This window comes from Dromaius novaehollandiae, chromosome 1 (assembly GCF_036370855.1).
Source record: "Dromaius novaehollandiae isolate bDroNov1 chromosome 1, bDroNov1.hap1, whole genome shotgun sequence".
Classification (NCBI taxonomy): domain Eukaryota; kingdom Metazoa; phylum Chordata; class Aves; order Casuariiformes; family Dromaiidae; genus Dromaius; species Dromaius novaehollandiae.
Window position 1 is genome coordinate 134,167,885 of NC_088098.1, and position 17,183 is coordinate 134,185,067.

At 38.8% G+C, this 17,183-nt stretch overlaps 1 protein-coding gene and 1 long non-coding RNA gene across 4 annotated transcripts in view; both read left to right on the forward strand.

The window, feature by feature from the left end:
- MAP7D2 (MAP7 domain containing 2) overlaps nt 1-17,183 on the forward strand; it is an 84,931-nt gene that overhangs the window by 20,158 nt on the left and 47,590 nt on the right. The gene's annotated exons all lie outside the window — the stretch shown is intronic.
- Nucleotides 8,740-16,535, forward strand: LOC135323930 (uncharacterized). Its single transcript, XR_010385418.1, has 3 exons — nt 8,740-8,951; nt 9,685-9,783; nt 16,321-16,535. It is a non-coding gene; the product is annotated as an uncharacterized LOC135323930 (long non-coding RNA).

Below are 17,183 nucleotides of genomic sequence, written 5' to 3' on the forward strand. Positions count from 1 at the left end.
TGCAGGAGGTAACTGTAAACAATCAGGGATTTTGAATCAGCCCTTTTGGAAGGAAGTCTAGAGTTGCAAAGTGTTTTTAAATGTCTAGTCAGTGCTCAAGAAAAGTCAATACACAGTTAAGAATTATTTGGAAAGGATGCTGAAGCATGCGCTTCAGTGTAGGAAGTCCCTACGCTATTGATGGCTGGCGGCCAGGCCAGGCCAGGATCATTGTGCCTTGGCTTTGTTCTTATCTTCACAAAGCAACTGCTGTTGGTCATAGGTGCGAACAATCTTCTCTTCTGACTGATTACCATTATTAATGATTGTTCAGAGGCTGTTTGTCTGCTGGGGATTTCTATGCAACATGCACAAGTGAGGGAAACTTTTTTTTTTAGGTTTGTGAGGGAGATTCTCTCTAAAAATAAATTATATATAATACAGGGAATATAATTATTATATTTTGTGTTAGAATTATTAAAGACAATTTCTAATAACTTAAGAAATTTAACTTTATCCAGAATTTTGCATATGTGAAATAAGCAATCATTTATAAATGCCTTTTGCAGTTATTTGCACTGTGACACCCCAGTTCTATTTGCAATAAACTTCTGCAGAAATATATCAACCAAGAAAAAATTTCATCAAATCTACTGCCTTTTATAAAGTCTGCAAGGCTACTGCATATTCTTGTACTTTTTTTCCTAGTGCAGATTAATCATCCAGTTTTATAAATACATAACTATAGTGTAGACTCACAGTGTAGAGTTTTCAGTTCCCTGTTAAAACTAGGAATAACTTTGTGAATGAAAATTTAATTATATAAATATTCCTGTTTTATTCCTTATGCAGTACTTTCATTTTAATCAGACTTAAATGTCATCCTCCATAGTAAAATCATTACTCTGTTAGTGGCTTATGTTCAAAGGGGCTTCTTAAATTGTCATTTACAATCCTAGAGTGGTTTAATCAAGCTAAGAATATAAACTTTCTTTTTTCCATAATCCAGGGGCTTAATTATTTGTGTTTGATTTTTTTCTCGTTAATAAGCTATCCCAAAGTATTTATAGTAATGCTGTTTTAAAAAATATATATGTGTTGTCCTGCTCCCTAGCCGAGGAGCTTGTGATTTGTCCTCTAGTTTATCAGTTGGTTGTCTTGTATGTAGTTATGCAGCAGTATGAACACAACAAAAGTCTGCTCCCAAAGAACATTCAGTTTTTGACAGCTGTTTTCACCTCAGAAGGCTATTTGTTCTTACTATGTTGGCTTTATAAATCAAATAACACAAACAGCGATTCTGATGGGATTCGATTATCAACGTGCCAGTTATTAAGTCCTAAAGCCAGTGGAACTAACGTACTGAAAATTTAACACCACCAAGTGTTTTCATTTTTCATTCTAGATTTTTCTCGCATCTGTTTGCTGCATCTAAATTTGCATATGTGACCTTAAATGCTCTTGCTACCTTTGTCTGCAAACTTGTAAGTTATCACTTTCAGGCATGCAATGACAGTATTGTATTTGCTTGGTTTCCATCTTGCTCAAACTATCCACATCTTTATCTCTTCTTGTGTGCAGTTGCCATATGTCCTGGCTGTCCAGAACTAGTCTCTGCAAAGAAAAGCAATATATGCATGTAATTGCCATGCTTGGTTCTACTGGTCTCAAGTTCAAATCAAGAACATGCTGTTCTGCGAATCTATTTGCCCTTCTGTAATTTGGAACTGTTATTGATGAAGTGATTTCTTAGTGAAATCTCTTTCTTACATGCCTGTTAGGTGGACCTCCTGGTTTTCCTTCAAGTATCTCTGTGATGCACAGAAGTTAGCTTTTAATTATTCTGTTAGGTAGATGGGATTGGAAGATGTGGTCCGAGATCCTGACATCCCTGAAAGTGTTTCTTGCTTGCTTTGTGAATGCTTATGAAGGTAAGACCAGAAGAAAGAGGGATCCCTTCCCTGCTTTGCCGTATGTCTGGCAGTAGCATTTTGCCCCCTCCTTGCAGTGTAGCCCTTTTATCTCACTCTGCAGCCCTGAGAAAGCCTCCTGCCTGGCCCTGGTTTCCTGAGCTAGGCTATTATACAGAGATTTTAACCTTGCGTTAAATGTCACCTGCTTCTTTCGGCTGACCTTAGCTCTAGCTGTGCGCTGCCTGCTCTGTATCTGTTATAAATCAGGCTAATTTCATGATTTTGTAGACTATTTCTTGAGCAGATCTCTCTTTTTTTTAATCTTCCAAAGAATTGCTGTTAACAACACGTATAAGAGTACAGCAACATCAAAGGACTGAAGTTTTCACCCTTAAGAAGTGGCACAGCACTCTGATCCGCTTTAGGGCTCTGAGATGCACATATTAAGGGACTTTCCACTGTATTACTATAAAAGATTGGCTTGCTTTGAAAAGTATGCTGAAATAGGGCTTGAGAGATTGCGGTGAATAAAAAGGAAAATTTTAAGAGCATGTAGTTAAGCCTTAATAATGGCTTAACTTAGTCTTCCCACACGTGCTGTTTGCTTCTGTTTTCCTTTTAAAAGCTTTTTTTGCCTCTGGAGACTGTCAGAGTGGTGCTCTTTCTTCTCTAGGTTCCATATGCCAAAATATTTAGTGTGATCTGATTTTATGTGCGGTTTTGTGTGTGCAGATGATGGAGGATGCTGCTGTATGCTTTATCATGCTCCCCAGTGTTCCCAGACATCACTAGTGTTATCTTTACGAATAAGATAAACATGTAAAATGAAATGGATCTCAGTTGTGTCAAATAAATGTTCTTCTTCCTTGTGTTGTAGAGCCATCGAAGCCCTTGATTTTGGTTTACCTAATGACATTCTTCAGGAAGCGCATGTTTAGATTGATAAAGCTGAAATATTGCAACAGATTTTAACATTTGAAGGAAGCTAGTTGTCACATTCAGACGTAGTGGTGTATTTTGGAACAAATTGAAGCATGTAGACAAAATCCTAAATCAGGCCTATCGGGTTGTGTGGCTTGGGTGTGAAATTCAGTCATTTCAGCGGGTCAACACCTGCCTCTAAGTCTCAAGAGCTGTGCTCTCGCCTCTCCCCCATATGTCAGACATAGCTGCTGGCTGTAATCTGCCAAACACCTATACGTGATTCATTGGTCACAGAGTGGGAGAGACCGTGGTGCTGCGCTGCTGTGCAGCTGGGTGTGCCGCTTCGGGTGTCCCGTGTGCCCCACATAGTGACTTTTTCCAGTGCCTCTCCCACTGCACGGGCTGCTCTGCCTGTGCCTCTCTGCCTTGTAAGCCTGCTCAAAGTCTCATTTGCTGGGTAGGCAGAGAAGGTGAGTGGTGTGCTGGGCACATGTACAAAACAAAGTGGAAATCCCCAAATATGCCTGCTGCTTGTAGGTCTGAGCTGTTTGGTGAGGCGTACTCTGGAGTTTCAGGATTGTGTGCACATACACATGCACACAAATTTAGCGTGCTTCCTCAAATTTAGTACTACTCTTCCTGAAGCCATTTATTTTTACTTCAAACTGTTTTGGTAAAGTGAGTAGGATGAGAATTTTCTTGATACAACCTTAAAAGGAACATTTAAAAAGTTGTATTTTCAAATACCCCGCTTGTATGTGACAGACCTGCTGGGTGAGTAATCTACACCAGATATTTATAGAGCATTCATCACCTCAGTATCTAAATATTAAATCATAGTTATTTAGATTCATGGACTTTGTCTGTAGTGCTGAGCAGACTTGCAGTGTATATACGTAGTGCTGAAATGCTATATTGAATGGGTGCATTCTTCCAAACACCTTTCACCGGGGTAGTCTTAATGCCATGTCACCTAAAGCAAGCCTGTCTTGTCTGTGACACAGCCTTGCACGTGGCCACGGATGGATTTCTGCACCTGCACAGAGCCTTACTGACACTAGTAAAGGGACTCTATCTGTACATATCCATTTTCAGGGTCAAGACATCTATGCAATATATAGGCTCCCCCACTCCTGATGGGGCCTACAAATTCTAATGTAATGATTAATAAGTTTTTTTTGCTATAGAAATCTAATAGCACAGCTGTGATGCTTCAAATTGCAACTGCATATTAAGTCCTAGCATTATGTCTTGGTATGATAATGTCTTTATTTTTAAATCAATTGACTCCCCAGGAAAAGCTGTTACACTGAGAAGGAGCTTGGTTTGACATTTACAAGTAAATAAATTCCATAACAGCTTGAATGCCTTATGTCGAGCTGCCTATTTCTGATGTAATGAATAATGGAAGAATTAGAGGAGACTTTATAGTGTTCTTTAACTGCGTTGTCTGATCAATCTTGCAATAGTTTTTAATAATTATGAACAATGAGGTGAGCTCCTGTTGCCCAAATCAATATCCCACACCTCGTGAAGCAGATAGGTGCTATCTCAAACACAATGACTGAGGCGTATAGATAAAATTATGAAGATCCCTTCCATTTGCAAGGAAAAATCTGTTTTTTTTTTTTTTTTAATATGCAGATTAGATTCCACAGCACCAGAAGGCAGTTTTCAAAAATACCATCTTGCTCAGCTGCTGTAAGCTGGCCCGGTTCCTCTCCCCGTGCTTGGATACTCGTGAAATGATAGCAATACAATTACTTCTCACAAGAAGATCATTCTAACCAGATCTGTGGCTATGTTTATCAATACTTAAATGTGCATGGTCTTGATTGTCTTAAAGCAATAGGAAAACAATGCCCTAAGTATATTAGGCAATCATTTTTGTCCCTGAATTCAGAGCTGCTGTAGTGTAGATGCAGTAGCATCCAAGTGATCTTTTCTGCTATAATTATGTCTAATAGCTGAGAGTGTAATACTACTCGCAGCACAACTGAAGCAGTGCAAAAACTGGCTACTTAGTGCTATGAAAACATTACTTAGCAAAGAGAGTTTTTTTTTTTTTAATAAATTGTGTACAAGCTCACCCCAAATTAGTAACGTTAAGGTAATCACATTATTCACCAAGTGAAAATGGCATCTGTTTTCAGGACAGACGCTCGAGCGGTGTGCTGCCATTTCTGTTGAAATAATGGCCACAGGACTAGCGACTGCGTGGACTCTTCTGGCTTTTTTTTCCTCTCCTTTGTGTTGGTCTAGTCTTATTTATAAAGAGGGAGCAGATCTGCAAAGTTGACTGTGTTCTTCCTATCACTTTCAGTGAGGCGGCGCGATAATTTGAAGGCTGTAATTGGCTAGTAACTTGGGACTCCGCTAAGTGTATTAACTCCTTTTGCTCACTGAGCTGGTAATAAGCTTCCTAAATTGCTCTGTTTGCTGAATTCTCCCAACCGACAAGAATAGGCTACAGTGCCTGCAGCCTGCCTGCCAGGGAACTAAGCCATTCACTCTCTCCCTTTCCCATTTTTTCAGTTGAAGGTTTTCTACATCTATAAAAAGCTTTTGTACTCCAACAAGCCCTTGGCTCTTGGTTTTTGAGCACTGTGTTGAAGTGGCTGTGGTACCCAAAGACTCGTTTTGGAAAGTCATGTATCAAACAGAAATTGTGTAGCATGACCAGATGTTGTCATTTAAAATGTGGGAGACAAGTCTTTAAAGTTTTGAAGTGGAGAGCTTTGTCTGAGGGCTCAGAAATAGTATCTTTACAAAAATAAATTCTTTGCAGACAAGTGAGCATGGGGTGAGAAAGGCGGAAAATGCTCCTTAAAGGGGGAATCTGAGATTGTCAGGCAGAACAGCTTCAGCTAAGGATGAGAGAAGATAATTTTTTCAGTATTTCTTTGTTATAAGCTTACTGGTTTGTTATTTTTTGAATGTTTGTGAAGGATGCTGTACATCATATACTTTGCACTTTCGCAAGCTTACACCACTAACTAATAATAGCGATTTATCTGCTTTTCTAGTAGAAGAAATACACTGACCATTTCGGAGAAAAACATATATTGGAATTGCTGATTGTATAAATAAAAACAAGCTGCAAATTCTCTTTCCGTCCGTGGCTGTCAGCAGCAAACTTGGAAGGATAATTAAAAAAAAATCTCTAATATTCAACTTTCCACCTCTCATGGAAAATAGGTAAACAGAAATGTGTTTTCTGAACAGTGCCAGCTAAGTTAGTTAAGTAAAGTTAGTTAAGCTAACTTTAGTCACAACAAAAATGGTGCCTCACATCATCTGCATATACCAGGCGTTTGGATGTGGAAGGACTTACGCACTTGGATCCTTGAATCCTTTTAGATAAAAATGTACTGATATTATTATAGTTTGGCTCAGGTCACTTTCAAGGATATTCATGTAACACAAATATTTATTCAGATAATTCTTCCCTTCTATTTCATGTTGGGGTGTGTGTGTGTGTGTGTGTGTGTGTGTGTGTCTGTTTAAGAACTAATCAGAAGTATTTTTTGAAAGCTAACATTCAAACTTTGCTTTAATAAGGTATTTGTGCAATGACATTGCTTTCAAGTTTCCCAAGTGTGAGGGCTTTTTACTTAATTTTTTTATGTTTTTTTTAACCAGCCAGTTATCAATGCTGATGTACATTTGAGGGGTAAAGAAAAGCTTGCAGGGAAGGTTTCAAGTTAAATTTCACTTATCCTTCTTCCTGTTGCCCCCTCTTGCCAAACTCTATCAATTGATCTTGTGGAGGAGGTGTATCTTTACCTGTCATGCCTTAGTGATGATGGGAAAAAAATTGAGCAGAGTGGTTTTTTTATTGCATTGCAGCCTTGACAAAATACTAGAGGCTTGGATTTTTCATTGTTCCTGTAATTGCCTCAGATTGTTTTGATTCACTTGATTAGGCTGCTCTCTGATGCTTAAAATATTCCAGGATCCAGCTGCAGCTCTGTGCCAGTAGTTTCAGGAAGCATGTGGCATTCGGCCTCTGGTTTGTACCTCTTCCTCCCCGCTGCAGTGCAGCCAGCACCCTCTGCTCGCCCCTCTCATCTTTCCCCCTCTGAAGGATCAGTCCTCAGGGTAAGACACTGGTTTTTGTTTTCCCTTCGTTTCTTTTGGAAACCAGCCATTTAACGTATGACTCTGCCCTGATCTTTGGAAGACAAACTTTAGAGAATTAGGAACAAATTATCTGTTCACACTAGCAAAACTGAAGTTTGGAATAAGATTGAGTATGAGATTTAGTAAGTCCAAGCAGTATATTATTTCTCTGTGTTGCATGGAGTTTCCCTGTGCAGGCAATGCCTGCACGAGCCTGCTCGCGGGTGCCCGGTTTGCTGACGAACACCGAGAAGCAGCGCAGGAGTGGGCTGCAGCCTGGAGGAGCAGTACTGCAGTGGCAGCCAAGGAGGGCTCACGGGGGTTTCCAAGCAGCCTTCCCACATGAACAGGATGGATGTGTGATGGGGACAGGCTTTGTGGTCCTCATGGAAAATGACTGTTTTCTAACTGAAGGCCTCTCAAATGCTGCAAAATAGTGGGCACGTATTGGGTTCGCTTGTAGCTGGCACGCTTGAGCAGAGCGTCACTCACCCTGCTGAGGAAGTTGGGTGAGATACCGCAGCGTCTCAGGTGGCTTCCCAGGCAAGTCTCAAACCGGGGGAGAAGATGCAACAGTGGGGTGCAGGGGATCTGGGCTGGAAGCTACAGTGCAGGACTGCAGGGGCAAGGCACACTGGACTTAGCCGGAAGACTTCGTGTTTGAGGTGCAAGGTTTTGAGGGGGGAGGATGGTTATGTGGATTGCTACATGCAGAGAAATGGGAAGGTGGCACAGGCGTGCAGGGCATGCCAGAGAAGGGACATACAGACACAGGCAGGGCCAAAAGGCAGGACAGTATTTTATGTGGAAGTGAATTAGTTCAGAAAAGAAGAGAAGGGGGAACTCCCTCCCTTTGCTGTTTGTTCTGTTTTTAGTAAAAAAAGAGGGAGAACTGTATAAAACCAGGAGAAAGAACAGAGGCCGATATTACTGCTCTCTACAGCAAAATTCCCTTAAGGTAGGAAGAGGTGGGAGGTGTCATCTTGGCAGCAGTGTATGTACACTCATATTTCTCAGGTATATATAAATGCAGCCTGTTTTCTTTGCTATATAAAATCTAAAAATAAACATCGGGTAACATTACAACCACTGAAGCTCAATTCATGTGCTGTTCTTTATACCACAACATTCTTCACGTGACCATAATGTGCTCAGTGCTGCTCACTAGGGCAGATCATGGTTCTGTGGTGAAAACTGCTGGGGAGCTGCTGCGTAGGGATGGGAGGCTCTGGTGTGGTCGCTTATGGCCTGCCTTGCATATAGAAGGTATAGCAATGGCCTTTCTGTTCATCTTTCAGATCAGCTTGTGCATCAGTGAGCATCATGGCTTGGGGATGGTGATAAGTGTGGATAAGTTACAAATAAGCCTGCCTTGTGATCTCTAATGACAAAATAAACGCAAGAGATGTGTTCAAAGATAAATGTTCATTTGGTGCTCCAATCCATTTATCACTCTTTGCTTGGGGAAACTGGAACTTGTTTTTACATTTTGCTTTCCTTCCTTACCCCTCCTTTCCTCCCATACTTATATATATGTTATTTTTTTTCTAAATCTTACTATTTACTTTTATTCTTGTAAATCAATCAAACACATGTGAGACAATAAAAAAAAACCACAAGGACTAATCCAGTCTTTTCTGGTTGTTCACATAATAGACCATATTTCCAATTGAGCTCTTTGCCAGCAAGAAAAATAATCTTGAAATAATGATGTAGTCACTCTTTAAAGTATATGTGTTTCTGCCTGAAAAGAGAATGTTTACAGAACTCTACTCATTATTCTTTCCACAGAAGTGAGCTTAGTATAAATTGTAATAGTAGATCTACTAATCTTTTCACAGGGTTAGCAGATGGAGAACGCCTAGAAAAACCCTCAGATCCTCTTCCAGTGAGAGGAAGGAATCTCAGTTCCTTACATCATTAGCTGCTGGACATCTTTGTCAGTCATTTAAAGAGTGAAATTATGAGTGACCTATATACATGTATTTTGACATTTCCAAGAGAGGAAAAAAGGTATAATCTCCTCAGATGCTGTTTAGGGGAGTGATCTTTATGTAATGATCATGAGGTCCATTTAAGTAGTTGTCAAAAACATCCTTGACAATTCCTTTTCAACACAGGAAAAAGAATTGTTACAGCTTCACTGGCTATTATGAGCAAGACTTCTTAGGGAGCTGCACTTTAATTTCTGTTTCCAAAAAACCTGCTGAACATTTTCTGAAAATAACTTTGGCACTGGCTACAGTATTACAGTAGCAAACTGCAATGATTTTATTTCCCTGCTGTTCTTGTTGTCTCAGCTGCACTATGCAGGATATTGTCTCCCATCTGGCAAGATCTAAATAGTATTAATAGAGTTGTTTGCAAAGCAGGCTGATTTTTTTTTTTTTTTATCTTGAAAATTTCCCATTTTCTAACTAAAATTTTTGAAATTTCCTCTTGGATCTACTTTTAGCTATTTCAGAACACTGCTCAAATTGTGTGTGGGGTTTTTTTGCTGGTTTTCTTATTTATATGGCCCTTCACTGGCTGGGCTTTGGTAGACACTTCATCTTGATCTTTCTGAGCTGCAGATTTTAATATGCAAAAAGCTGTGATCTTTTAGCAGAACTGCACTGATGGACTGCATAGGGCAGAAGCCTGCCCTTCAGCAAATTTGCTTGAGAGTCCCTTCCTTGCAAGACTTCCTTTTAAAGGTGGTAGAATAAAAATGCTTCTATTTCATCACGGAAAACTATATCCCTAGGTGCACCTCAAGCCTTTGGTCTGGAGAAGGGTTCATGAGCACTGCATCCTAAAGTTTAAGAAGAAGAAAGGTTAATACAGGAAAAGAGAACGTTGCTGTGTAGGTATCAAAATTTTTCTTTCCCATAGCATCTTATTTATTCAGTCACTTCTCCTAGTTATACAGAAGAAGGTGGCTGTTGATTTCTTAGGGTGTGGGTAGCGGAAGAGAACCCCTTTCCTCCCGTTCTGTTTACAGGCAATGGCTCTATGAGCGGAAATCGAATGGGTCTTTTGGCGACTGCTGATTACTTGTACATCTGTAGTCATTTTTGTATGAATCTTTTATACACAAAAGAGACTCACGATAAAGCATTTGGCCCAGCAAGACCATAGGCCTGGGTAATGGGCACGTGTGGTTTATCAGGACTGAAATATAAGAATGTCATTAGTTTTGAACATTTGAATTCTTGTCAAATGTACTTTATGCTTTATAGTTCTTCTTTAAAAAAAAAATTAGGTATTTGTATAAAGCATGTTTGTTGCAGTCTTTGATTCACAAAAAGCTTGGCCTTCAGGAGACATTTCACCTGTGTTTAAAAAAGGAAAAAATTAAAACTTAGTATGCTATTTACTTTTGAAGCAGCTGTTATTTTACTCAGTTGTCATCTGCTGGGCAGACTAGTAGGATAACACTGTTTATTAATGCTTTTTGTTTTATGCAGCAAAAGAATCACCTTGTTCTTTGATGCCAGTTAACAGTTCCTAAAAGCCAGAAGTGGGAAAAGATTGTGCAGACTTGTATTGCCGTAAAAAGGAATGGAAATAAAAGGGAGCCTACTAGAAGGGCTACCTTTGCTGGTCCTCCTCCTTTACCAGGCTGTACTTAGAACTGAGCTGTGATGTGCAAACTATGCCATCCAGGGCTGCCCTAACGCAGAGCTCCTGGGGGCCAGGCTGCTCAGGCGGTAGGTCTGTAGGTGTTGGAGGGGGCTGCTTTGACCCTGGCTGCTGTGGAGACGACTGAGGATTTTAAATAATGTTTTGTTTTGTTTTTGTTTTGTTTGCAAATCCCTTTTGATTAACACTTCTTGTTGTTCTGTGTCTGTGCAGTTTGTAAACACAACAAATTATTAATCAAGGGTTCCAGGTAATACTAAATATCTGTAGCAATTCCTTATCACTTGGAATGTAGTTTATACCGCATAATTCAGGGGAGTATATTTCACACAATCGTACAAAACTCATACTTACCTACTGTGAGAGCCCAGTCACTTTTGAGGTAGAGCATACTCTTTTTAACTAAGTCATAGTGGTAGAACATGCTTATATTCAGCTGAAATGTCAGTGCAAGCTTGACAGGTAAAATATAGCCACCCAAGTTGGAATTTATGCAGGAGACCATTGAGCCTACCAGGATCCACTTGCTGTGGGAACTTTCTTGTTCCACAGACAACATGTTCAGCAAAGCAGTTCGTGAGGTGCTGCATTGGGGCAGTTGTGATGGAGTAAGGCAGCAGGGAGTATGATACATGGTAGATCCAAAGTAACTTTATATGCCATTGCAAGCCAAAAGAAAGATGATGAAAAGGTACCCAAACTCAAATCTATCAATTTAATAAAATGTACCAGCCTTCTGGAAGAAAAAAAAAATTGTTTGTTTGTTTGTTTGTTTGTTTGTTTTTAATGGAATTTCCGTAACGGTGTTGTTCAGTTGTGCTTGTCAGAGTGCTGGCAGTGTACACCTGCCATGTAGTTGAGAGAATGGTTCTCTGTTAGGACTTCTTTTACTTTTGGCAAGATCCAGAGTGAGAATTGTTGAAAATAATTGAAGATGAACTTTCCTGGAGTAAGAGAAGTTTCATATCTGTCCCTAGTCCGCAGCTATAATGTAAGTTCTGACAGCCTGGACAACATGTGTTGTCTGGTTGTCTCAGTAGAAACCTCAGCAAGATATTAAGAGCAAGGATAAGGCATGAATTCTAGGTATGTATACAACTATGGAATGACTGTCCAGCAATATTTATTGGTACAAGTGTCATAATAACTGAAGTAGTATATAAAATTAGACCTTTCCGTCCTACTGGTTTGTCAACTTGTAAAGAAAAATAATCAAGTAGGAAGGAGCACAGTTTGCGATTTATCCTTTGGGGCAGTGTTGAGATTGAGGGGGGAGCAAGCAGTTGTTTTAATATTTGAGGATGATTTTGCCTTTTTTCTTTTTTTCCAAATAGATTCTAAGTTACAAGCTTTTGATTTTAAACACCCACACTGTGTATGATGTGTAGCAGCCAAATAAAGCTCCATTTGTTTTATGTGCAGAATCAGTCAGGTTAAATTTCCTGCCAAGAAATTGTTTTAATAAAACCACAATTACACACACCGGAAAAGTTGGGAGAAGGAGGAACAAGGAACGTGAAAAGAAGTAAATTGTAAAGAGAAAATGCTATTTAAGCCACATACATGTTCGTCATAGACTTATAAATTAAACTCTAAACACACATTAGAAAAAATTAAACTAATTAGCTTTCCTCTTCCGACACATACAATTACTTGTATTATAACCAGATCTCTTAATTGATAAATCATCATTCTAGATTTTTTTCACAGTCGATTAGAACAAAGTATCATTGGTTCAGGAAGTATCACACACAAATGTGAGTGACCTTTAATTTCTCACATTCACCATGCATTTATCCCTATTGTCCTACTTATGAAGAGCTTCATTTATGTATCATAACACACACATGCACAGTATGCATTACTAGACTATATTATATCATGATATAAATCTGCACACCAAGAAAAAAAGTAAGTTTTCAATTAGCATTGGCGTATTTAGTGTGGTGTCTGAAGAAATGGAGCGTGTGAATTCACCAATTGCCATCACCTTTAATACATTTATGGTACTGTTGACTTGTGCAAATATGTCTTCCTTTCCTGTCAGAGCCTATCATGTGACATGCAAATCATTTAGCTCCTCTTTTATCCATCTTTAGCTGAACTGCTGATGTTTTGATAAACTGCAAGCACTAACCATTTCCCATTCTGTTTTTTATAAAAAACAAAACAGAAATTACCACTGAAAATTATCCTTCCATTATTGTTGGCCAGTTTACTTTTGCAGCTTAATGTTTTAGCACTAGATTAAACTTCTTTTAAAGTGCTGGTTTTATATGTCATCTCTGCCTTTCTTTAAGCCTGTCAGTTTAAATGTGTCAGGCAACTAATTAGATGCTATGAAAATCGGTACAATGTAATCTCAAATGACTATATTTCCTGCATGTTAAACTGCATGTTTAACTTTTTTTCGCTAATCTTCCGCATTTTTGTTGTCTTGATTCTATGCAAGTCACTCAGAAAATAATATGCAGAAGAGATTTCAGTTTTCTCTGAAGTGTTATGTTATAAAAATGAGCACATAGATTTCTGAATCTGTTATTTTTTAGCAACTTCCATACTTTTCCATATATTTTCTTAAGTTCTCATCATTTTCCTTTTTTTCCAAGGCCATTCTGTTATGACTAACTGGAGCCCCAAAGACAAAGTCCGTGATGACGTAGTGTCCCCATTCACCGAATGTACTGTATCGCTCAGTGCATGCAAATGGATGAAGGACTTTGTTATGGTTTTAATTGCCTGGCTGCAAGTTCATGGATTCAGTCTTCTCTTCTGTATTAGTTTCAAAAGGAAATGAGGCATAGAGAATCACACTTACCTGTCTGTCCATCCCTCTTTCCTCCCATCAATAGTTCTTGAAGCCATCAGCTAACTTCCACCAAAGTTGACAGAAGCAATAGTCTAAAGGGAGCTGCGTTCCTACAGAGATGGTAAAAACAGATGCCGCAGAATGTAGTAGGAGCTCGCCCCATATTAAATGCTGTGAAATCCACTGCGGTCAGAAGGAAGCTGGTTGTAAATGTCCCAACCTCCAAGAAAACTGCAATAGAAACTTGCATCTTAATAGACACCAGAGAATCTAGTATATAGGCACAGCCCCATAGGAAGGCAGGCTTTTTAGTTCCTACTAGAAATTCTTCCAGATCACGTTTAAAGAATTTAAGTTACCAAAAAAGTCAGTATCTATTGGCTAGATTTTCACCTCTGTCCTTACATATGAATGAGGACAGAAACTTGTTGCACAGAAAGTGCTACAAATTCAAATGCAAGAACTAACACGGTGTTCATCTTGCATTCCTAGAGAGGCATAAGGACTAATACTATAAACATATTTTGCCTGTGTAGAAAACAGATTTTCTTACACTGTGATGGTAGAACCATACAAGCATTTTAGTAAAGATGGCTGTAATTCTGAGCAAATACGAAACATATATTTTTTTGGTTAGTAGTAATTAATTTTAGATGCTTTGGTTTTGTGTAGTGTTTTAAAAGTTTCTGGGCACTGATGTTTCTGGTCCTCAAAATTATTTCGAATAATAGTCAAAGCAAACTGTCATGCCTGTAGAGTGTGTCTGTGTGCATATGCCTCTGTGTGTGTTTGCGTGTGTGTGTGTGTATACATATAAAAAGACTATAAAATTATTTGTGCCAAGGGAGGTGCCAGCAGAATCCCTTCAGTTCTCCCCCAGCACCTGCAGGAATATGTGAAAGGGGCGCTGCTCTGGACTTCTCCTGAGTGCAGGCTGTTAGGGCAGAGAAGCAGTCATGTCATGACAGTGAAAATTGCACATTATTGACTTAAATACAGCACTCGACTTCTTTTTGTCTTTGGGCCGTGAATGGCACAGAAGAGGCTGGGAGCTATAACCTGTGCAAACTTGAGTTCTCTATTTGTCCTGAGTAGCTTTGCTACACATCACTGCATTTCTCCGGTGTCTTAGAGCTTTAGATGAACTTTGACAGAAGATACTGAATACAGGACCTGAATTCTGCGGTAGGCACTACTTATTGCAAGCTTAGTGACCCACTGTGTTTTAATTGGCTTTTTTCTGCTGGCACAAGCGTGCCACCAATAAGCTGAATCCTGAATTCAGTGTGTGTGTTCGTTGTCCTATGTAGTTTAATCTGTACTTTAATCTGGCTTTCATTTATGCTTTATCCCTTGGTCTTAACAATTTTTGTAAATCTTTGTAATTACTGCAAATTCTTACCCTGCGATAAAACTTCCTCTTTTTGAGACCTGAGAAAAATCAGTGGAAGCACAATCCACTCCTATCTCTTGTGCAGAAATGTTTTGCTTTGATAAAATATCTTCTTTATTTTACAAGTAAGAGGTCTATATATAATATAGCTAGTGTCATTATTTATGTAAATGAGTAGGTTTTCAGTAGAAAAATGCAGTGAATAATCCTCTGATTAATCCAGATTATTTTGCAGTGGCAAAGTAGTAGACAATCTCTTTTTAACACTTTAAGTGCAGAAAAGTCAAAGCAGTGCTATTTAAGAACATAGGTTCACATAACTTTTTCAAGGAATGCACAAATGATAAGCTGCTGCATTAACACAAATAAGGCTGATCTGGATAATATCCCTCATCCTTTTTCAAATAGTCTCTTCCAGATACTAACTTAATAGACCTAATACCTTTTGTTGTTTTCCACAGAATGCAAACATTGTCTTTTCATCAGAATGGAGCAAAATTTAGGCCGGGTGTGTAAGACTGAACACCTCTTAGTGATACAGCTGCGACTATGTCCTTTTGTGCCCTCACAATCTTGGACTCCTTTGACAGCTGCAGCAGCCCCATGCCTAAATTAGGTGACCGGTGTCAGTGTTAAGACAATCTCCACTTTGGGATATTTCTAGGCATCTAGAGGATCTAAGTAATTCTGACCCTTTAATCTAGTTTAAGGGCTAGAGTTGAATGAGGTTGTTGCTTTTGCAGCTCTTTTTTTAAAATTATTTTTTACAAAAAGATAGTTATATTTTTCCTTGCACAGTGGCTGATATTAATTGGATCAAGAAAAATAATTACCAGCAATCAATACTAAGATGCATTCAGTACATGCAAGGGGATGTGCATGAATATATCTGTTCTCTCTTTGGCTGGGGCAGTGACTTGGTCAAGTCTCAGCAATTTCTTGCAGGTGCTTCGCACTCATTGTTTCTTGAGAGTCAGAAGCTCACAGAAGCTAGTCATCTTAGGCGCGGAAGCTGTAGAAAGATTAGGCTCTTCTTTGACAAGATCAAGGAAATCTTTGGCCTGCATAAGGCATCACAGGAAAAAGTGCATTTTCTAGATTTAAATGGGTGAATATTCAGAGACTGCCACTAATAATATGTTATTCAGAATTATAGCTAGACATTAAGACTTGGGCACCCAAAAATGGGAGCTGGATGGAATGCACTTTGGCAAACTGGCCAGAAACACAAAACTGTACAGTTATTAATACGAAGAATGGACATTGGCCTAATATACCTATTAAACAAAATGCAACACAAAAAGGGGAAAGACATTTAACTGTAAAAGTATTTCCTCTATATGAGAATTTGCTGTGTGTATTTTGAGAATAGATCCTTTTGGTTTTGATATGATATATCAATGGATGTTTTTCCTTAAATCAATGAGAAATGTTAAAGTGAGCACAGTAAATGCAGCACTTTAACTCTTGCTCCTAATCACAGTCAAGTCCATAGAGGATAAAGTTCACTTGATAATATCCACTGTGGATTAATCAGCTTTGCTTCTCCCTTGAAGCTTTTGCCAAATCACAGGGAAGAAACATACTTTCTACATCTGGAATCCAGACGTCTCTTCTATTTGGAATAATACACTGTTTTGGTGATATACCAGCTAGGGACAGAGCAAACTGGAAGTCATACAGCTTTGTCATCAATGGGAGCATACCATGTTAGTAAGTCTTTTTAGTTTGTTTTTTTTTTCTTCTTCTTCTTCTTCTTTGAATGATATTACATGCATGAAAAATTGTAGACAGGTTCTTTTGTTAAATGTGCTGTGTCCACTTTGCTCACCACAAAGAACAGAAAAGAAACCTTCTACAGTCTCCAAAATTTCAGTCATCACTGACTTAATGATAGAAGACAGGGTATTCTGAAAAATGAAGATAATATTAAACAGGAAACTTTATTTTTTTTAGAAAAAAGTATATATAGGCATATCTCAGGGGAAAAAAAGCTGGTAACAGCTAGAGTTTTTGTAAGCATTGTTAGAAGTCAAATACATTTTCTTGCTTCTCCAAATACCCTTTCTCTGCAATTTTGAGCAAATCCCAAAGCACAGATAGCTATCTCTATTGCAGTCTCTATTAAATTAGACTTGCAATGAAAAAACTTTAGGAAAAGGGTTTTACAAAGCTATCTCTATATATGCACGTGCAGTGGATTGTTTAATGTCAATGTTACACTGTGCAAATTGCTACCTCGGATACGCTCATTCATTGCACCACTGACTTCCCAGAGGGACTCCTTTATCCATAGATAGAAACCTTATTTCACCCTTTTTTCAGTGGTTATCTTTTCTTATTTCTCCCCCCCCCCCTTTTTTTTTACATGACAATTATTGAGAAAATGTTGACAAGTCCATGGCATGATTTTTACTTA